Raw genomic sequence first — 23534 nt, forward strand, 5'->3', positions numbered from 1 at the left:
AATAACAGGTCACCACAAGGCTGCCAATGTGGGGCAGAGGGTTAGGGAGAAGTTGTGGATGGGCATGGGGAGTTAGGGAAACCGGAAAGAGGATTAGGAAACTTGATTGGATCCGCAGAGAGTGGTAGGGAAAAACATACTATAGGTAACTGCAAGGGATATCTTACCATACTAGTGGTTCACACAATTCACCAGTGTATCACAGCAGGGAACCAGAGTATTACCCTGTTTTCTGGCTCCTTTCTGTGTGCTTCTGCACTCCTCACACCTCCTAACATACACTAGCTGAATGAAGCCATGGATGATTGCTCGTAACACTTGACTAGCACTTAGGAGCAAACAGAGTGTTAGCTTGCAACACAAGATGCTGCACTTAGCCACTTACACAGAAAACTGTGCTAGCAGACAACCTATGAGCGATAGTACCACATAAAGTTACACTTAGCAACAAAACATGGAAGCTGACATGGCACACATGTAACTACAGACAAACTCATTACGCAAGAGACTATTAAGCCACACACTATACATGGAAGCAAGTTTTCTTTGCCTCAAAGACAGTCTGTGAACAATTTGAGTTCCGGTAATGTCTCTGTTGAAAACATTCCCCTGGAGATGGCTAGTTGGCAATAAGCGGTCTGGGTCTACCACTTCCTTCATGGTGATGTTTGCACCCCCAGCCCAGCAGTCTTGTCCTCATGCTCAAAAACGCCACATGAAGTTCCTGCTCCTCGCCCCGTGCCTGGATCCAACGACATCCATCAATTGGCATGGGCTGAGGAGGAGCTAAAAACCCCCAGGCCCATGACGTACACAACGTGCTGGGACCACACGTGTCTCACCTGATCATGGGAACTATAGTCCCAGCGCGGTCTGGGGCCATAGCCAGGACTTATTAGCGTGTGTTTGGTAGCTCCGGCCGCAGCGGCCATCATGCCCTCATAACGCACCCCATTTCCTGACATACCCTGACAAACAGTTAGTTCCTCGAAACACTGTTTGAGGTGCTTTGTTTTGTTATATAAAGACTGATTTAAATGTCAGCCCATATTTGGACGGAGAAGATAGACAATTTATTACAGACCTTGGAGTCACTGTTTTTGGTAATTTGGTCTGTAATGCACAAGTGTAAGTCCTTTGTAGACTTATTTTATTGGATGGGACATGGTTTTCCGGACGCTGTATCACAATCCACAGATTCAGCATTCCAGATCGATTTAGAACAGAAAATGTAAAATGACAGTGTCCAAAAAACAAAGATAGAAACACTGAATAGGCATCTGGCGTGGGTCGTTTGAGAGTCAACAGTACCACTTGCTTTCAAAACAATTATGTCAACTGTTGAACTGAATAACCAAACTCAGATTACATGCAACAGAGCAGCCAAGACCTTTCACATCCCCTAGGATTAGATGGGAAAAGGGGTGTGAGAAGAGGTGTGATAAGAGGGCGCAGACCCGTAGGGCCTGATTCACAGAAGTGTTTTATAATGGTGCAGGGCAGGGCCTGAAGTCCAGGATTTACACGAAGCAAATTAGCAAAGTAGAAAAGTAGCAAACCTATTCTCAGTCAACCTTATCCCCTGCTTTCCCCTAAAAGGAAGACAGACCAGCGGGCGAGCTCCACTTGGACCAGTCACAGAGCGTTCTCATATGCTGCTTGCAATTCAGTGACGCGAATGTTACAAAAGTCTGAGTACTTCAGAAAGAACTGATTCCATTAGCAGCACGAGATGGCGGCACAAAGGAATGGGTCACCATGCAAGTAAATTTGCCCCGCCCACAAAAAGTGCCTAACATTAGCCCCTCCTCTACTATTTTATGCATTAACACCCCCCCACCCCCTCCCAGTGTTGCTGTCTAGTTGCATCCCTGATGCTTCCCAAAAAGAACCTGTGAAAATGTTAAAGGCCAACATTTTCCCTTTTTTTAACGACCATCAAGGGTTCCAAACTTGCATCAGAATTCTCTGGCATTTTCAAAGTTCTGCCATGCCTCTAGCCAGATATTCCAGGCCCTTCACAGCTGTGGGAAGAGAGGTTACTTCTTTCATGAGAGAGGAGCAATTCAACCCCGTAGCAAAGCAGCGGCACACACCACCCCATGGGTTGGGGGTTTGAGACTTCAGAAAGAATTATTCCATTTGCGTAGCGCGATGGAGGCACTCCGCCTCCATCACATGCTGCAAAAGGAATCATTTATTTCTGAAGTCCAGGTGCATGCACCTAGAGTTCAAACACTAATTACTTCCGCTGTGGCAGGAGATGGAAACGGTCCGGCTCCAGTGCGCCTCCATTATTTCCTTTGCTGTGTGAGATGGAGGTACTTCGGCTCGTGCACCTCCATATTGTGTGGCAAAGGAAATATTTAATGATTTCCTTTGCAGCGCAGAATCATGGAGGCGCTCCAGAGCACGTCTATCTCGCGCGGTGGGGCTCCGGCTTCGGAATGCCTCGATCTCGAGCCACAAAAGAAATATTTTCTTTCTAATGCGGCGTGAGTTGGAGGCGCTCTGGATACACTGCGCATGTCAGTAACCAGGAAGCTCTCACTGCCTGGGAGCTTCCTGGTTCCTGTCTGCGTGTAGAGCTGGAGCCACTGCTGGAGGTCTGCTGACCTAGAGAGGAGTCCCTCTGTGGCTGGGTCACTGCAACGGGTAGGAAAGGGTGTGTGCATGCAGTCGCGCAAGGGTGTTGCACATTTATGATACATGCGTGTATGTATGTATGCCTGTGTGCATGCAAAGGTGGCTACTATGTATGTAATGTGCTATTTAGCTCCTGCTTCTAGCCTATTAGCTTTAGACCAACAGCTACCAGGAGCTACGTCTGACTCCTGTTGCCAAATGGTCTTTGCACACATGTGTTTCGAAATTTGCGTACACCAGACACAACAGTCTACCACACAATTTACGATAGGAGCGTAGAGCGCACTTCAAACCCTGTTCTAGACAAGTGACAGTTCAATCATACATACTACAGACAGAGTTATCTTTCCAGATCTGCACACATCAACATTGCAACAGAGCATCCTTTCCCTGTCCTGTGTTAGTCCCCTAGACCATTGCTTATGCAATCGTACATACTACAGACAGAGTTATCTTTCCAGATCTGCACACATCAACATTGCAACCGAGCATCCTTTCCCTGTCCTGTGTTAGTCCCCTAGACCATTGCTTATGGATCCTGAAACATCAATAAACTATGAAAAAGGGATGGGGTGTGTTATGCAAGATTCAATAACAAACCGCAGGTGAGCACAGCAAAGAGTTTCACTCATTCTCATTTGTGGTAGTACACAGAACAGCTCAAGCAACTTCGGAGACGAGCAGAAAAAGGGCAGAAAATTAATGTTGGTCTGCTATGCTATAATCTTTGGTGCAGTGTCTGGCTGGTGAGACTATATTTCTGCCTGTCAAATTAAATCATATGGGACTGTGGGCTGGTGACTGCAACAGTAGCTCAATTTTAGGTGGCAACATCAGGGGAAACCAAAGGCAGGCAGTACTTTTTCAAATAATGTAAACTTAATCAATTCTAAGGACTCCACTTTCTGCAGTTAAGTCGGAGTGAGATAGCACACGTTTTTTAAGCAGAGGACGTATATTTTTAGCCCCCTGTGCAAATTAGGCACATGGCCGCCTATATTCAGAGCTCTACTTGGTGCAAATATTTTAAGTTTTGGCCTTCAAGGACCAAAGTAATACTGTCTTATTGCGTTAAGTGGAAAAATACACAAATCACATAGTAAAGCAACCTGCAATATATTAAGCCAAAAGAATGTCATTATACCTTTATTTTTTTATACTATTAAAACATAATTAATACAAAATAATGACAGTCTGAAAAGTCTCCTGTTTCAGAACTTTAATAACTACAGAGTGTACCTCTACTTAAAAATGTAAATTGCATAGAGGGGGCCTGGTATGATTGCTTTTCCATGCAACAAGGACCCCTGCATACAATTTTAGTAATCTGCACAATGAAGTGTAAGGTGTGAAATCAGTCGTAATCACATATATGCCTGTGTTTTCTCACTTTATCATGCAACTTTAGTCAATGCTGCATGTCATGTATGCCTGACAGGCAGTGTAATGGAGTCCTTTGAAATCCATGTTCTTATAGCCACTGTAAAAAGCAGGCATTCAATAAGAATCCAAAGGATTTGCGCTAGCATGAAAATGTCACACTGGTATAAATGCCTGAGCCTTTGTATGAAGTTGACGGAAAATGCTATTCGGTTCTGAGCTACTATCATACAAAGGAAATAAATTAAATTATGGTGTGGCTAAAAAAAATAAAAGCATGCATAAAACCTTTACCTGTACATTTCACATATGTTTTTTTTATCCTATGTCATAATAAGCATGATCCCTACTCTAAAAGAAATTGCTTTAAAAGGTCTCCTGGCATACAGATTGTTTGTCACAAACTTCCAGCTTGCTGTAATGCATCATGGGACGGTTGAATCTTTTTTGCATGGTAAAGAAGTGGACACCGTGGGCACCAACTAATCTTTAATGCACAGCTTTATTGTTTTACACAATTTAATTGTCTTGGAAGCAGATCCATATTTGGTAGTTAATTGGAGCTGTAGGGGGGAGTCTTTCAGTTGGAGATATCCCATTGCAGTGCCAATAGCCTACATCTCTCGTGCCTTGGAAGGGCACTGAGGACAACACAAGACATGCAACTGAACAGACCCGGACTCCGTCCATCGCCTGCATTTCTCCTGCTCGTGGCGCCTCTGGAGAACACCATGTCCCTTCCGGAATGGGCCATATTCGGGGGTTCGAGTGGGGTGTGCCAGTGGGCTGGGTCATATTTAGGCCAATGGTGTTGCACCCATTTGAATGGATACTTTAAAGTGCCAACATGTTTTCTTTTGTCTATTTTGAGATAATCATTATTATTATTATTTATTTATGATATAGCGCTACACACCCATAGGTCTCAGAACGCTTAAATAACAGAAGACATTATTATCCCACAGAGTGGTACTCATTCTATCGACATCGGAAGGATGAAAGGCCGAGTTGACCCTGCCGGGATTCGAACCTGCCACAGCAGGCTGCGCACAGATATCAGGGGTGAGCTTATCATTGAAAGGGAATTGTAACCGTTTCTTTTTACAGGTAAGACACTTTTTGAAATCTCTTTTTTTCATCTTGAAGGGATCTTTTGAGTACAAAATGATGTCCATAAAAATCTTCAGTTGCGGCTGTTAGTACCAGTAACATATTTCATTTAATTGTTTGATTTTCGGTTAAGAATGTCTTGGCGCTGGGAGGAGAGTCCAAGAATTGAAAGGCGGAGGAAATGCTGCTAACAATAAGGGAACACAGACCAGAACTTGAGAAAAAACAGTTAAAGGAAACTGGATCAGTGGTTAGGCCCAAAATCCTGAATACTGTTTCAATCCCGTTGAGTTGAATGGTAAACCAAGCCAGTTGCCCATGTCAGTCACGCATTGCACATCTCCTGAAAGCCTAAGGAATGGAACGTCCATCAGAAAGCCAGTTCATAGGCCAGCCGGCATCTCAGAGAGGACATGGCAGCAATGGAACCATCCAACAGCTGGAAAGGCTTCCAGGATGCTCCAGCTAGCTATATCATGACTGGGTTACCAGCCGAGGCAAAACAGGAGGCGCGGCGGTGGCACACGCAGTTTAAAGTTGTACCCATGCTCGTCTCCATTTTTTTAAAACACCCCTTTCCTTGATTTAACGTTCATTTTAAACACCCCTTATTCTCAACATCAAGGAGTCTGCAAACATTTACAACATCCTGATGCTTAAACATGTCTTACCTGCACAAGACAACCAGACTTCTCTGTGTATTGCCCTACTTGCCTCCACATCACAGAATTGTTTCACACAAGCACCTTCTGAATAAAATGTGCAAGTGTACATGCATCACACTGTTTCAGGCTTATGTGGTGCAGTCATGTACTGTGGAGAATAGGCAGAATGAGGGGCTTTGGAATAATCAGTTGAAAAATATGTCATCGAAAGCATTTCATCATGGACAAGCAGGTAGATGCAATTAAGAACCAAAATGAAACCACTCTAGGTTGTGGTCTTTATGGACAAGTGCTTCAGGTCCTAACAGGAATCCTTTTAGAAAAATCCCAAAAATGAGAGTTTGTTCTCCTCTAACACTCCCCAATCCCCCCAATAATGTAGGGCCCCCAGAGTAGAAGAACAGACAGTGGATAATAACTTGCACCAAGCTTCTGGGCAATCAGAAGTCGGCAACAAAGGAGCAAAACAGAAAGGGAGGAAGGTTTTTAACTGAATTGCGCTCTGATAGCTGCTTACATAATGGGTGCTGCTGCCTCCGTATGCTATTGACCTGCTCCTCCCACTCTAGGTGCTGCCGATTTCACACTAGCGACATGCTCCCTGCTCCTCCCAATCTGGGTGCTGCTGACTCTGTATGCTATCAGCCTGCTCTCTGCTCCTCCCATTCTTGGTGCTGCTGACTCCATATGCTATCGGCATGCTCCCTGCTCCTCCCAATTTGGGTGCTACTGACGCTGTATGATATCAGCCTGCTCCTTCCACTCTTGGTGCTGCTGACTCCATATGCTATCGGCATGCTACCTGCTCCTGAAACTCTTGGTGCTGCTGACTCCATATGCTATCTGCCTGCTCTCTGCTCCTCCCACTCTGGGTGCTGCTGACTCCAAATGCTATCGACCTGCTCCTCCCACTATTGGTGCTGCTGACTCCATATGCTATCGGCATGCTACCTGCTCCTGAAACTCTTGGTGCTGCTGACTCCATATGCTATCTGCCTGCTCTCTGCTCCTCCCACTCTGGGTGCTGCTGACTCCAAATGCTATCGACCTGCTCCTCCCACTATTGATGCTGCTGACTCCACATGCTATTGGCATGCTCCCTGCTCCTCCCACTCTTGGTGCTGCCAGCCTGCTCCTTCCACTCTTGGTGCTGCTGACACCATATGCTATCGGCCTGCTCCCTGCTCCTCCCACTCTGGGTGCTACTGACTGCATATGCTATTGGCCTGCTCCTCCCACTCTTGGTGCTGCTGACTCCATATGCTATCAAAAAAACTTTGAAAGCACTTATGGCAGACCTCTCTTAGAATAATTAGTTTGGGATACTTTTAAGAGGCTTTCAGAAGCAAATTTAATCACTTGTGGGGAACCCCCTTAGAATAGTTTTTTGAAGTTTAATGTTTTTAAAGTGTAATATAAGTAGTTTAGAAGAAGTAACAGAGAATGGGAATTAATTCAAGATGTTGAGCGTTAAGGAGTTATTACGCGATTGGCTTGAGGAGATGCCAAGCAATTGAAAAGTCTGTGAGACGAGGGTCTTCACAGTAGGATACACGCTGTGCCTTCTTTTTAAAGAATGTAACAGAAGAAATCGAAATATAAAATCTAATTTCGGAAGCAGTAGACAACGAGTTTGGTTAAAGACGTAACTTAAAGAGGTTGATTTACATTCTGTAGGAGTATTGATTTAGAGGGAAAGACGAGTCTTGGAGAAAAGATTGTAAGAGATCAGAGATATATGTGACCGGTCAAATCTGTTTGTTTGTTTGTCTGTTTTGTATTCTGTGTTGTATATTGTGCACTGTGCATTTGTGTATATATGTTGAAGTATTGCAGAGAATGCTTTATCTTTGGATGTGCGTAACTTGACAGAGTGCCAAGGTAGCCGCGCGCTACTGGAGAATGGATAATGTTTTCTTTTAAGAGATAAAGAAGACAACCTAAGCAGTTAAAATCAGAAAATTTATGAGCACAGTGAAAGGTCTCTTGATCAGAATGTGATTTTGATTTTGTGCTTGGCAACCATTACAGAAGATAAATGATGCAGAACCAGATGTCAGAAAGGTTTTTGTTTAAGGAAACAGCAAGTTAACTCTTTAAGTGATTGAGATATTGAAAACAACTGATGTTTTAAATTGAAGAGCTGGAAAGGTTGGTTTGCATTGTATTGTTGGAGAAATGTTTTCAAAGGTATGTGGGCTGTATCCCAAACATGAGAGGAGTGTTTTGGTCATGCTAAATCTAGCTGACAATGGATGCCTTTTGATAAATGCATTGTGAGAAATATCTATAGGGTATTTGGTGTTATGCACTGAAATTAGAAGAGAAGGAGGCATGTTATCCTTTTAAATGACATGGTTTTTTTTATATGCACCATAACTAAAGAGATGCGAATAGAGAAATACTACACTGCCATGGTAGCATGCATGCAAGGTAAAAAAATGCATCAAATATATTTGCAGAGCTGACAGATGTCAAGAAAGGAAGAGATGTTCCCAGTGATATATATATATATATATATATATATATAATGTCTGAGAATTTTGAAGACATTTGGAAATAAAATCAGAGAAAAGGTGCCCAGGAGCACACAATTTGAGAGAGGTGTAGCTGAATGCAAAATACAGCAAAAAGCAGGCCAAAATGTGAGTGAAGGTCATTGGATTAAGCACAGTAAATATCTATTGAAAAGGATGAATGAATCAATAGGTGATTTTTTCTAGTTAACAAAATTTGATAAAATATATGTGGAAATGAAATTTTTGATATTTTAACATAAGGGAAGCAGTAAATATTGAAAGAAAGCATGCAGAAGCATGCACATGAGAAGGTATGCATACACGTGGATAGACATTCATGTAGATGCATGTAATGTGAGACATTTATGTAGATACACTGACATGAGAAAGGACACACACACACGCACACATGCAGACACATATACGAAGGTACGCATGATTTTATGGAAGTGTAAAGTAATCTGTGCACCATGGACACTGCATTTAAGAATATGCATGCACACTTGCAAGCACACACTAACAAATACATAGAATGCTTTTATTTTTCATTTAAAATGATAGCTGGCATAGACAATAATTAGTCCTTTTGGAAAACTAAGGAAGGGCAGAGTTTTGCATAAGTATATTAGGAAATAACTATGATTCTTGCAGTACGCAAGCGAATGAAGAACAGCAATTATACTTTACTGCGGTCATAGGCAAAGACTGTTTAAAAGGCATAGGAAAGCAGTTTGGAAACACGAGGGAATGGTGCTGAGATTACAGGAGAGGAATGCAGCAATATTGCACGTTGGGTGGCCTTGAGGAAAAGTCTGCCAAAGTTAAAATTGGCTAACGATGAAAAGAAGTTGGGAATGCAGCACTCCGTGTGAGTGCTTTGTGGGCAAATAAATGAAGTATTAAGCAGGCTTTTGTAAAACAACAGCTTGCACCCATGCAGAGATGACAGAGCACACAGTGTACACAGGCATAGAGCCTTGTCTGTGGACAGGTTGATTTAAAATAAAGACTAGAATGACAAGCGTGACATAAATTGGGGACAAAAATATGTCAGATCAAGACGGGGAGAATCTTTTGAAAGAAACAGGGTGCTAGTATATTTGATCCCCAGGGGAGAGGTGTTCTTAGACAGACAAAGCAGTAAGATGGTCAAATTTAGGCCTATCTATATTTCAGGCACCAGGATAATTGGCACTGCTTGATCCACCACCAAAAAGGGCAGTCCCATGATCAGAGAGGGAACTTGCCACCCTATGTGAGCAGATTAAGGTCACTGCCAGGAAGAAGGCGGTGCGGAAATATTGTCCCTGCCGTGAATAGACAGACGATGGGAGATGAGAGTGAGTTTGGGGTTTCGCAGTTTCCCTTGCTAGAGAAAGGGGGAGCTAGACCACAGTATATACCTTGACCCCAGATGGGTAAGGATAATTTAAGGTGTAAAATCCTGAATCCAATTTTTGATGCTGGGAAATGGATACATGAATTAGAAAAGATGACAGGAGGAAACACACTGGCTATAGGGGACATTAAGCGGCTCCTGATTGCCATAATTGGAGAGAGAGCTGATGACGTTTGGTGTAGAGCAGGGTATGCTGGTGTCACTATGGTTAACACTGCTCATGAAGGAGCACCATTCAATAACTGTAGAGCGGCAGTCTGGAAAGCGCTTGGAGTGCTATATCCAGACACGTCCGATATGGGAGCTATAATGATGAAAAAGATGCAGGAAGGAGAAGATCCACTTGCTTACATTCAGAATTTTCAAGAGCAGTGGAGTTTGGAGACATGCGAAGCTTGGGGAAAATCTATACCTGGGTTCTATCATATATTATGCCAAGGGCTGCTTATACAGTATGGTACAGAAGCAGCTCAAGAAAATAGTGGGTATGGATGCAAAACCGTGGTCAGAAATACAGCTGAACATTGCACATTATTGCAGACTCTTGCAAGAAAAGAATCACAAGAAAAACAATACTAGGAAACGCGAAGAGGCAAAGTCAGTACAGAAAAAAATATTATAGTATGTGATTGAAGGGGCAATGTTGACTAGTGGAAACGGATTGGGTTTACAGTAAGCAGAATGCATGCCTCAGGTGAAGAGCCAAAGTTAGTTTGATCAAAGTAATAATGGATTTATACCACAAGGTAGGGGAAGCTTCTAATATAGAGGCATCCAGAATAATTAGGGATATTCTTCACAGTAACCAAGGTGGGTTTCAAAGCACTCAGAATGATGGTCATAGCATGCAGGGAAGGCAAGTTAGGAAGCCTCTTGTATGTTGGGCATGCAGTATGTCAGACCATTTTTGCACACATGTGTAGGAGCCAAGGATTTATGCAGAAATGGGCAATTTTCAAGAGGGGGGACAGCATGCCCCCTAGTGTATAGCTCACAAGATAAGAAAGGGTTTCACCCAGGATCAGACATTGTATTAGATATACGCGCTGAGAGTACAGCAGGTACAGCAGCTTAGGAAAGGTGCAAAACAGATTTACTGCACAGGGCAAGTAAGTGAGCCCACATGCAGGCCCAGCAATGTGCAAACACTGTATAAACATTGACATGCAGGAGTGAAAATGTCGGTTTTAAAAAGGGAGAAATTATTTTACAAAGACAACGTTATGCATGCCTACAAAGTGGGACTGCCTCACAGGGTGACTTGATTCGCTCAGAATTGTTAGTGGCACTAGGTCTCAAGGAGTGCCGATAATTAATGTGGTAGAGGGAGAACAATTTCTTTGCTAGTTATAGACATTGGGACTGTATGTCCATGCAGCAAAGGCAGAAGGGTGGTGAATGAATATTAGAAGATTGAGGATGTTCATTGAAGACTATAAATGTAGTTTTTGCCTAGTGAGGAATTACTAGTTTTTGGAGGAGAGTGTGTTATGATGAATTTTTGTTATATCTGCAAAAGGCACTTGCCAGTGTTTGAGGAAAGTATTGGATGATAAAAACCTAAACATGATGATGTTATTTAGGTGATTAAGGGAGATTGTGTTTTGTTTTGGGGATGCACCATTTGAATATGGGTGCGTCCATAGTGGCACGTGTAGGGCAAAAGGCCTGATGAGATGTTTCTGGTAGAAACCAGAGGTTTTTTATTGTTGTAGCAAAAGCACAGCAGTATAGATAGCTGTGTGGCTGTAACGCTCACCTGATTCCCACGGAGGCGCCGGTCTTGGCAGGATGGTGACTGTGACTTGAAAAGTGAAGTGCAGGACTCGATTGGCTTCTGAGGCTGAGTCTCTTCGCACTGTGTGTCTAACTCGAAGAGTGAGATATCTGCAGGTGAAAGAATATGGGGTTAATGATCTGGGGTTGTCGTGTATCTTTCTCTCTTTCCCTTCCTCGCTTTTCTGTGGAGCCCCAAGGTCAACGTGCTCACCTTAGATAGGTGAATGCTGGACTCTCCATCTGCGTCTGGTGCAGGGTGCCGTTGCCAGTTCCTTCACTGGGTGAAACGTAGGCCTCTTGACATCAGAGGATTGCTACCGTCGTTAACTGCACGAACGGTGAGTTTCCGGACACCTTTTAAGTCCTTACAGTCTTTAGGTGCGTGGGCACGTTAATATGGAACAGGGCTCTGTATAATACTTTTTCTATTTGTCTTGCAGGGCTCTTGAGGTAGAAGATGGTGTGAAGAAAGCCGAAGTTCGAGCCAGAGTCTTGGAATGAAGCGCTTGGAAATGCGTAAGTAAATGCCAGTTGCCTGCTTTTCAAAAGCTCTCTAACTGTCTCTTTTCCCTTGCAGCTGGGAGTTCGGGTGTTGAAGAGACACTGGAAAACGCCAGAGTATTTGCAGGCGCCCTATTGTGGCGGGCGCGATGGCGCGTAAGTAAAATACCTGTCTAATGTCTCTTCTTTTGTCTTTCAGGTGCAGGATTGCAGCGTTGAAGAAAACCGGAATTCGCGGAGTGCCGGTAAGTAATTCCACACAGGAATAACTATGCTTTTGTCTTCACAGGCGGAGGAGCAGCGTGAAGAGATGGTAGCTGCCGGTGGATCAGGTGAGGAAAGCGCTGCGCGTGAAGGTTGCCGTGCTAACCTGTTGTTTCTTGTCTTTGCAGGTGCTACAGAAGGCTGGATACAGGAATGGTAAGCGTTTGTTCTTGCAGGTTCAGGATCGGAAAGAAGAAAACTGGAACAGACAAGGTGAGCGTTCTGCTGCAGATGCAGAATAACGCGAAGCACGTTTCATCAATCGGGTGTGGTTTAAATAGCCTTGGAGTGATGAGGAGTCTTCCTCCACGGCCTCGCCTAGGTAAGAAAAGAGTTCCTGTTCCAGAAGAGTTCCAGTGTTGTATCCAGGGAGTGGAGCTTGCCCCACCCAGGTAAGAAAGTAGTCCCGGCTCACAGAGGATTCCTATGTGGCTGGTAAGTAAGCAGCATGGTCTGCTGCAGGTAAGTCCACCCAAGCATCTTCATACAAATTATGAGCCCGGCGCTTCCAGTGCCGGGACCAGTGACTTTGATGAGCCTGGTGCCACCGGCGCCAGGACAAGGTCCAAAAGGTCCCAGTGGGGACCGGCTGGTGCCTAGGATGAAGGTTAGGGGCCTGCTTCCAAGGACGTTGGGCTGGTCCTAGCTCCTTGGAAGCAGTGACCATGACAGCTCCCCCCCTCAAGGCCCCTCCCAAGCGTGTCTTCTCCGGGGGTTTTGGCTTGTCGGGGTGATTCAGATGGAATTTCTTGACCAGACGAGGTGCGTGGACATTTTCTGAGGGTTCCCAAGACCTTTCCTGGGGGCCGTATCCTTTCCAATCAACCAGGTAATATAATTTAGATTAGGAGATTTTGGAGTCTAGGATGTTCTTTACTTCGAACTCAAGTTCTCCATCCACTAGAACAGGTTCTGGGAGTTCGGTCAATCGGGTTTCTGGTTGTACTGGTTTTAGTAAGGAGACATGGAATACTGGATGTATTTTCATATGCGAAGGCAATTCCAATTTGACAGCCACCGGATTAATTATGGCAGAGATGAGGTAGGGTCCTAGGTATCTCGGGATGAAGGTGCGGGGTCCTTTTAGAGGCAGGTGCTTTGTGGATAACCAGACCTGATCTCCCACTGCGTAGTGAGGGGCCTCTTTACGGTGTTGATCCGCTCCTTTCTTGTATAGAACTTTAGCTCTTTGCAGATGGGCAGTGGCTTCTTTAAAAGTACGAGTGATCATCGAGTGCAAGTGATCCACAGCAGGTGTTTCGAATTCTTGGGGAGGATCCAGGTTAGAGGTCCTAGGATGATTTGCGTATAATAGGAAGAAGGGAGTCTTCCCCGTTCCAGAATGGGTCGAATTGTTATAAGCGTATTCAGCGATCCAAAGGATATCCTTCCAAGGGTTTTCAGTTTGTGGGAGCATGCAACGTAAATATTGCTCCAGAGTTTCATTTGTCCTCTCGGTTTGTCCGTCAGTTTGGGGATGGTGACTGGTTGAAAGTCTCACATCAATTTGGGCTAAGCGACAGCAACTTCGCCAAAAGTGGGAGATGAATTGACTTCCCCTATCGGAGACCAAAACCGAGGGGAAACCGTGTAACCGAACGATGTTTTCTAAGAATTCTCGGGCTAATACTGAAGCTGAAGGTAGGCCCTTCAGGGGAATGAAATGAGCCATCTTGGAGAATAGATCCACGACTACTAAAATGGTATTATACCCTGAGCACTGAGGTAAGTCTGTGATGAAATCCATGGACAGGGTATGCCATGGACAGGGAGGGATGTCCAGTGGGTGTAAGAGGCCGGCTGGTTTCTCCTTCTGACTTTTATTTTGAGCACACACACCGCAGGAGATTGCAAAGTCTCTAATATCCTTCTTCCATGATGGCCACCAGAAATGTCTTTTGACCTTTTCCATGGTTTTGGTAATGCCAGGGTGACCCTCCATTAATGAGTCGTGATAACAGGAGATTACCTGTTTTTGTATTTTCTCACAGGGCAAGAACAATCGTCCTCGGAAATATGGTAGGTCTTGATCCACTGAGAAATCCTTCCCCTTGAATTGCCAGTCCTGTAATTCTGCCGGAGTTAGGAGTGATTTGACTGTAGTCTCGATGTCTTCAAAGGATTGAGCGCTGACCAAGCCCAAAATCCTTTGTTCTGGGATTATGGGTATTGGTTCAGGATTGGTCAAGTGTTCATCTATTCCCATCCGGGAGAGGGCATCTGCTTTTCCGTTTTTACTGCCTGGTCGATAAGTAATTATAAAGTCAAACTCAGCCAAAAACAGAGCCCAGCGGAGCTGCCTGGAAGACTGAGCTTTGGCCGTCTTCAGATATTGTAAGTTGCGGTGATCTGTCATTACGGTGACTGTGTGTCTGGCTCCCAAAAGATAATGCCGCCAGGCTTTAAAGGCTGATCTGATAGCTAAAAGTTCCTTGTCTGTAATTGAATAGTTGATCTCGGGAGCCGAGAATTTGCGGGACCAAAAGGCTACAGGATGTAATTGGTGTGTGACCGGATCTCTTTGTGATAAAACTGCCCCCATAGCAAGACTAGAAGCATCTGTTTCTACGATGTAGGGGAGTTCTGGGCGAGGATGTTTTAGAACAGGTGCAGAGATGAATTTAGCTTTTAAGTCCTGAAAAGCTTGTTCTGCCTCGGTAGACCACTCAAAACATTTGTTTTTCTTTAACAGAGCGGTGATGGGCTGGACTATTCGAGAGAATTCAGGAATGTACCTGCGGTAAAAGTTAGCGAAGCCTAACATGCTTTGAACTCCTTTTACTGAGGTTGGTGAAGGCCACTTGATGATTGCATCGACTTTCTTTGAATCCATATGGACTCCGTTTGGTGACAATATGAATCCCAGGAACTCAACTTCAGTTACGTTGAAAACGCATTTTTCAAGTTTAGCAAAAAGGTTATGTTGACGTAATCTCTCGAGGACCTCTTTAACGTGTTTCTTATGTTCCTCTTCAGATGATGAATAGACGAGGATGTCATCAATGTAGACAACAACACACACATCTATGAGTTCTCTAAGGACATCATTCATGAAATACTGGAAGGCGGCAGGAGCGTTGCAAAGTCCAAAGGGCATAACTTGATATTCAAACAGCCCATACTTGGTGCGGAAGGCCGTCTTCCATTCATCGCCCTCTTTTATTCGTACCAAGTGGTAGGCTCCTCTGAGATCCAACTTTGTATATATACATGCGTCTTTGACTTGGTCCAGGAGTTCAGGGATCAAAGGTAACGGGTATCTGTTTTTAACAGTGATTTGATTCAGGGCGCGGTAATCTATACAAGTCCTAAGGTCTCCTTCCTTTTTCGGAACGAAGAACAAAGCCGAGGAAGCTGGAGATTTTGAAGGACGGATAAACCCGTTAGCTAGGTATTGGTCCAGATATTGTCTGAGGTGAAGATTCTCTGGCTCGGTGAGGGCATAAATCCTACTGCAAGGAGGAGTTGTTCCGGGTATCAGATCTATTTGACAGTCGTAAGACCTATGAGGAGGCAGGGTGTTAGCTTGGTCCTTCCGAAAGACGTCTTGGAATTCCTGGTATTCGGGAGGTAGTTTGGGAACCTCAGAAGAGATTGCCGCCAGTGAAACATCAGGCCGAGGATAACAAGTGGAGATACATATGGAAACTGAACCGTCTTTGCTCGCCAATCGATCTGAGGATTGTGCTTCTCTAACCAAGGAATTCCCAGAATGATCTGGAACTGAGGGGCCTTGATCACATCGAACACGATTTTCTCCCGGTGTCCATCTTGGCTCACTAACGCCACTTCTTGGGTGGCGTGAGTTGCTGGTCCGGAGGCTATCTCCGTGCCATCCACTGTAGTAATGACGTCTTTTACTGCCTTAGGGACAAGAGGTAGATTCATCCTTGATACCATTTCACGGTCCACATAATTACCGATTGCTCCGCTGTCGATGTAAGCTTCAATTGCATGCAAACGATCCGGACGTTCAGGGCTAATGAGGACCATAGGCACCACGAAATGCGAGGTCACGGAACAGATTTTAACGCTCGGCTAGAGGACCTCTACACTTGTCGGGCTAGGTCGTTTCCCTGCTCAGAATTTGTGGTACAGGTATCTGCGGCTCCTACAGCCTTCTTAGCTGGTTTCACTGGACAGTCTCGAAGAAAGTGCCCCGAGTTTCCGCAATAGAGGCATAATTGCAGCTGTCTTCTCCTTTCTCGCTCTTTTTGGGTTAAAGGTCCTTTCATGCCCCCTATTTGCATGGGTTCCACGGTGTCAGCTCCCCTAGTAGAGGTCTGCGGTTTAGAAAACACTCGGGTATCAAATTTGGAACGATCAGCCTTCCTGTTCTGTAATCTGTGGTCCAATTGAACAACTAAGTCAATATAGTCTGAGCATTCTTGTGGAGGATTCACAACTTGAGCTAACACATCCTTGAGCTCCCCACGCAGGCCTCTGTAGAAAAGCGTTATTCTTTTATCCTCAGGCCATTGAGTTTCCACTATAAGTCTGTTGAATGAGACAATGTAAGTCAAGAGGTCTTGATTACCCTGTCGTAACGAAAGGAGTTCATTGTCCAAGGCCTGCCCTTGTGCATGTCTTGCGAACAGTTTCTCCATGCTGGACTGGAAGGCCTGGAAATCATGAAGAACCGGATCATCCTGAGTGACTAAAGGGATCGACCAATCTGCAGCACTGCCACTGAGATAAGAAAGCACAAAAGCCACCTTGGCCTGATCTGTTGGGAAGGCAGCTGGTCTACATAAGAAGTGTAGGCGGCACTGGTTAATGAACACTGCAAATCTCTTTGGGTCACCAGAAAAGCGTTCGGGCGGAGCCAAGGGCACATTACCGGGTAGATTGATTTGCACTGGATTTGAGGAGGATGCTGAAGGATAATTTCCTCCTGGAGCGGGCAAAGGTGTTTGTCCTGCCTGCGTTTGTAGCAATTGCCTAGCGAGGTCCTCTGTTCGCTCCTTGGATATTATCAGCTCTCTTCTTAGAGCGTTTGTTTCCTGACGAGCTGCATGTACTTCTGCTCTTAGTTCCCCAAGCAACTGGGCCAATTGATCAGTATCCGAGGTTTCCATTGCGCCTGGGTAGGAGTTTTGCGGTGGGCTTCGCGTTCTGTAACGCTCACCTGATTCCCACGGACGCGCCGGTCTTGGCAGGATGGTGACTGTGACTCGAAAAGTGAAGTGCAGGACTCGATTGGCTTCCGGGGCTGAGCCTCTTCGCACTGTGTGTCTAACTCGAAGAGTGAGATATCTGCAGGTGAAAGAATATGGGGTTAATGATCTGGGGTTGTCGGGTATCTTTCTCTCTTTCCCTTCCTCGCTTTTCCATGGAGCCCCAAGGTCAACATGCTCACCTTAGATAGGTGAATGCTGGACTCTCCATCTGCGTCTGGTGCAGGGTGCCGTTGCCAGTTCCTTCACTGGGTGAAACGTAGGCCTCTTGACATCAGAGGATTGCTACCGTCGTTAACTGCACGAACGGTGAGTTTCCGGACACCTTTTAAGTCCTTACAGTCTTTAGGTGCGTGGGCACGTTAATATGGAACAGGGCTCTGTATAATACTTTTTCTATTTGTCTTGCAGGGCTCTTGAGGTAGAAGATGGTGTGAAGAAAGCCGAAGTTCGAGCCAGAGTCTTGGAATGAAGCGCTTGGAAATGCGTAAGTAAATGCCAGTTGCCTGCTTTTCAAAAGCTCTCTAACTGTCTCTTTTCCCTTGCAGCTGTGAGTTCGGAAGTTGAAGAGACACTGGAAAACGCCAGAGTATTTGCAGGCGCCCTATTGTGGCGGGCGCGATGGCGCGTAAGTAAAATACCTGTATAATGTCTCTTCTTTTGTCTTTCAGGTGCAGGATTGCAGCGTTGAAGAAAACCGGAATTCGCGGAGTGCCGGTAAGTAATTCCACACAGGAATAACTATGCTTTTGTCTTCACAGGCGGAGGAGCAGCGTGAAGAGATGGTAGCTGCCGGTGGATCAGGTGAGGAAAGCGCTGCGCGTGAAGGTTGCCGTGCTAACCTGTTGTTTCTTGTCTTTGCAGGTGCTACTGAAGGCTGGATACAGGAATGGTAAGCGTTTGTTCTTGCAGGTTCAGGATCGGAAAGAAGAAAACTGGAACAGACACGGTGAGCGTTCTGCTGCAGATGCAGAGTAACGCGAAGCACGTTTCAACAATCGGGTGAGGTTTAAATAGCCTTGGAGTGATGAGGCGTCTTCCTCCACGGCCTCGCCTAGGTAAGAAAAGAGTTCCTGTTCCAGAAGAGTTCCAGTGTTGTATCCAGGGAGTGGAGCTTGCCCCACCCAGGTAAGAAAGTAGTCCCGGCTCACAGAGGATTCCTATGTGGCTGGTAAGTAAGCAGCATGGTCTGCTGCAGGTAAGTCCACCCAAGCATCTTCATACAAATTATGAGCCCGGCGCTTCCAGTGCCGGGACCGGTGACTTTGATGAGCCTGGTGCCACCGGCGCCAGGACAAGGTCCAAAAGGTCCCAGTGGGGACCGGCTGGTGCCTAGGATGAAGGTTAGGGGCCTGCTTCCAAGGACGTTGGGCTGGTCCTAGCTCCTTGGAAGCAGTGATCATGACAGTGGCCTAATGAACAAGTGGTGAGAGTATTTGATGAATTAGTTTCAGACCACAGATATTTATGAACAAGAGGGGGGAACAGATGACCTTCATAGAATTAGAAACGGCCACAGAGTAAGGAAACATGGCAATTGATCAAGGAGTGAATAATAAAAATGGGTCATGGAGGACGGTAATAGTTCTAGTTAAAAAGTTAGGGTAAAATAACATCACGGATGGTGATATATCTAGATAGGGCTTAATAGAGTATGAAGTGGTGTTTTCTTTAGGAACATCACACATTAAAAGGAGAGAAACGGAAACATTTTAGTATATATGGTGATAATGTAGCAGCATCCAGTATACATTTAAGAAAATTGGAGAGCGTGTCCAAAATGGTGGGTGGACTTTGGGTCTTTTGGCATAATTCCAGGAAAATGAATTAAGAGAAGATTAAAATAAATAATTTACCTTAAACAGTATAAGAATAAAGAAGCTCAGTTTAAGAAATTGGCGTCATTTGGATGAACTAAATAAATAAATAAATAAAAAATGAATGATTGGATGAATGAAGGAATGGATTGTAAATCAAAAGGTGAGCATCAAAAGAAGCAAAAATTCAAAATTGAAAAAACAAATAGCATCAGTGAGGGTTAAAGGCCAACATTGAAAAAGTTGCTCAGAGTAATAAACAAAAAAAAGAATTATGGAGTACAGGAGAACAAAAAGGGTATGGGTGACCAAAATTGGGTTAAACAGACTAGGACAATTTTGTACAGAGCCAATTCAAGAAGAACGTACAAGGGTAAGTAAATTACCATTTTTGGAGTGCCTGTAACAATGTTGGTTTATGTTACAGGTGAAAATCATGGACCTTGCGTGAACATAGGAGGAATGTGTGAATGGCCTTAATAGGGGAAGAGACAGTATATTATGACACAGGTAAGTGTTTATGAATAGGGAGAAGAGAAATGAAAAAGAGGTAGGTGCTGGTTCACACCACAGGGTGCAGACACACTGTTGATCATTATTAGAAATAAGAGGACCCAGGTGAGTAACAGAAAAAGAGGCAGATAGAGACACAGGGCCTCATTATAAGTTTGGCGGTAGCCTTGCCGGTAAAACCGGCAGGCTGCTGCCAAACATTTGCGAAATTTTCCAGTGCCTGCGAATGGGCAATTACCGGGTCATTATGGCCCTGCCGGACCCAGTAATTGCCCATTCACGGACGCTGGAATGAAATGCTCCCCATTCCCATTGAACCCTATAGGGCTCAATGGGAATGGGGAGGTCGGATGCACCGGCACCATTCAGAATGGTGCCGGTGCATCCGACATGATCTGCTTGTGGGTGCCGGTATGCCTGCCAGGTCAGACCTTGCGGGCGGGAAGGCACCTGCGAGCAGAACTCATAGTTTGCAGTTACGGTAACTACAGTACCAGCTAGCTTACCGGTACCGCAATTACCGGACCGGCAAACTTATAATGGGGCCCACAGTGTCTTCAATGATGTAGCTATTTTTTCCCAAGATAGGTGCAATCAGGTGTAAAGAAGAGTAGCATATAGATGAAAGCATGGCCACCTCAGACAAACGTATGACATAGAAGAAGTCAAATTGAAGGTGGGTAACCTCTTTTTATTTTTTGTTAGGACGCAAAAGGGGATAGACTTGACGAGTGTATAAAAATGTTCAGAAAAGGCAAACAATGTAGTTTTATGAGAGAATGGGATGGCACATAGTAAGAATTGGTGCCATAGTCTAGTCAAACAGGGGTAGACTAGATTAGTAGTGGGGCAAGGGGGATAATGTGCAGCGAAATGTTTTATTTTTTCTCAACAGGATGAAAACAAAGCACAGAAGAAAATGACCACGATTCGAAAGCAAGATGACGAAGGTAAGGTGAAGTATTTACAGCATAGCAGGAAGCACATGCAGCAAAGCAGAAAACAAAGTATTAAGTCTTAGCATCATACCATGTTCATGAGATGAAAGTGTTTTGTGCACTAACGAGTTAGAGAAAGCCTGTGAGTTAAATGGGCTGAAAAAAAGATAGAACTGAATCCAGACAACATTTTTTGCTAGCAGCAAGGAGAGAGAATGTATTTTAGGAAGAAACTTGACCCACTTGCCAGTGCCCAAATGACTTTTGTCTTTATTACGATTCTCAACGGAGAACAGGGATCCATGTGAAATGACATCCTTTTCTGCTATGGATGCACCTAGGAGATGGAGATGATGACGACGTGCCTTTTTCTAATTATTGTAACAATATATTGCTTAACTGTTTTAAGTGTCTCCACATCTGAGAATGTCGATGTATGAGAAAAGATAAGTATTTCGCCTGAAGGGATGTACCTATTTGTAAATGAAAGAAACAAGCTCATCAAAATAAGGGCAGAGAAAAATATAGACAAAACTGGATATGTTTATTGTAAACAACTCAGGTTCCAGCAGGCTGACGATACAGTAGAATAAATATGAAGAGGTATTAAAAAGGGAGAGAATGAGTAGCTGTTGGATGAAAAGAACTAAATTGTCTGATGTAGTTTGTCTAGGAGGCAGGGATGTCCAGAAAATGTTTAAATGTAGTGTTTCTAGGAGACAGGGATGTTCAAAAAGTACCTTCTAAATTAAAGTTTTGTTTAGACGGCAGGAGAATTCTGATACGACACTTAAAAAGATTTTTAAGGGGTTGGGTTGAAGTGAAAAAGTGTGATGATAAAGACATAATTATTAGTCAAAGGAAACTCATTCAATTTTATATTACAGGTGAATGAAAGAGGAGGTGTATACATTGGGAGATTGACGGCACACGACCCTGTGAGCAAAAAAGGATTGGTTGAGGAACTCGACCAACAATTGCCCAATTAAAATTTACACAAGTTGGAAAGGACTGTTTCTGCAAAGATTCCCCTAGAACGAACAAACAATTCATGTTCTGGTCGACTGTTTCTTGGTGTCACAAATATAACTTATTGCTGCCATATTAAGACAACGGACTTCTGACCCAGGCATTGAAAGGGCCTGGGAGGCTTGCTGCAAAGCAGCTGAAAGGACAAAACAAAGTTGATCAGACCAGGAAAAAGATCGGTGCACATAAAAGATACCAAACTAAGATGAATCGGGTCAAAGACATGACGGTGGAAACTATATTAATGAAGATTAAAAAAAAGAATATGTATGGGGTGGACAATGACAAAAACAAGGTGCCGATGGGGTGGGAGTGTTACAGAAGTGTGCAGTAAAATCGCACGTGATTGAACTTTTGAAAAATGGGCTGGTGGGTTTCCTCAAATGTCATACCAACTTTATGATTCTCATAGTGGCTGTAAATGACCTAATGTATAATTAGTATAAATATACATTGGGTAATGGAGGTGGGGCTCAGATAAAAGTAAATTGAGGTAGTTTTTAGGGACGCATACATGTTTGGACTAGATGAGTATAATGTGTTAGTACTGATATTGTATAAATGTGGTAGGATACCTCTCAGGTTAAAGAAAATGATCTTGTAGAAAAGGGTGATTAGTTCAGAGATGTGTAGGTACATTGAAAATTGAGGAGGGTGGAGATGGGTGTAGTTGTATGTATTGAGTAGATGACTAAATACTATACAGATGGGGAGTGTATAGGGACGTGCACGCCCTCCCCCTCAAACTGAATGTAATGAAGATAGACCCATTCCCCCTGGAACCGAACGTAGATAATTTGTTGGGGTGATCAATGACTCTACATGTTGTAGAAATCAGAATTGAAGGATAATCTATTGTGGGGTCAGAATGTTATGTGCAGTAGAGAATGTGCCAGGTAGTACATGTTATGATGCATTATCAAAGAATCTAGATTTAAAACTAAGCAGACCTGAAGCTATGGGTAAAAATAGGTTGGTCAGGCATTTTGTAATTGATCAGCCATTTTGGGTTTTAGGACAAAGACAGGCACTCTAAGATGGCTGCTTGAGCATACAAAATGGTCATGTTTTTGCTCACTCATGATGACCTCAATGGACAGACTTATTTTTCATAAAAGTTCATACAGAGGAAACTGGTGGGAAGATGGTAAAACCTGCTTACAATAGTTTTGAGTGACAGATAGGCCAATGAATCACAAGCAAGAAGAGAGGTTGTACATTGATCATGCCATTATAGGCCAACGAATCATAGGTAAGAAGGGGGTTGTACTTGGGATCAGGCCATTACCTCACCATCCTAGAGTGTATATAAAACAGGACATTTTCAGAAATTATAGCAGAGTCCCAGAGATGTCGTTGAAGCTGTATGATGTGTCCTGCCTGGAAGAAAATAAAACTGATGTCTTCTTTAAACCAGTCTGAGTGTCATGCTTAGCTCCAGAGTACCTTCCTCACCCAGAGATGCCAATGCCCAGTGTGTGGATGATTGGACCCCCATTTACAACTACATTCTCTATCTGTAACCTAATGTGTACCTGGTACCTCAGACGTGGGCGCGCAGAATACTCTTGAGGCCACTAGATCTTAAAAGCCGCAACTCAATCCCAGCCACGACTGCGCCTCCCCAAGTTTGCTGAAATCTAGTTTCAATGATTTGACTTTTGATTCATAATACCCTGCTACCTCCAACTCTCTCTCCCTAAATACCTCCCTGCTAGGCTCTTCGTTCTTCTAGCTCCATCTGCTGATCAGATGCTTTTCCAAGCAGAGAGTGAGGGGTAGACCTCCCTCTTCCAC

The 23534-nt window shown here is 44.2% G+C and overlaps 1 long non-coding RNA gene across 1 annotated transcript; it reads left to right on the top strand.

Moving 5' to 3' along the window:
• Window positions 1-2548: 2548 nt before the first annotated feature.
• LOC138583211 (uncharacterized) lies at window positions 2549-23150 on the top strand. Its single transcript, XR_011305184.1, has 3 exons — window positions 2549-2655; window positions 4992-5133; window positions 21596-23150. It is a non-coding gene; the product is annotated as an uncharacterized lncRNA (long non-coding RNA).
• The last annotated feature ends 384 nt before the right edge of the window (window positions 23151-23534 follow it).

This window comes from Ambystoma mexicanum, chromosome 3q (assembly GCF_040938575.1).
Source record: "Ambystoma mexicanum isolate Mex_15411 chromosome 3q, UKY_AmexF1_1, whole genome shotgun sequence".
Classification (NCBI taxonomy): Eukaryota; Metazoa; Chordata; class Amphibia; order Caudata; family Ambystomatidae; genus Ambystoma; species Ambystoma mexicanum.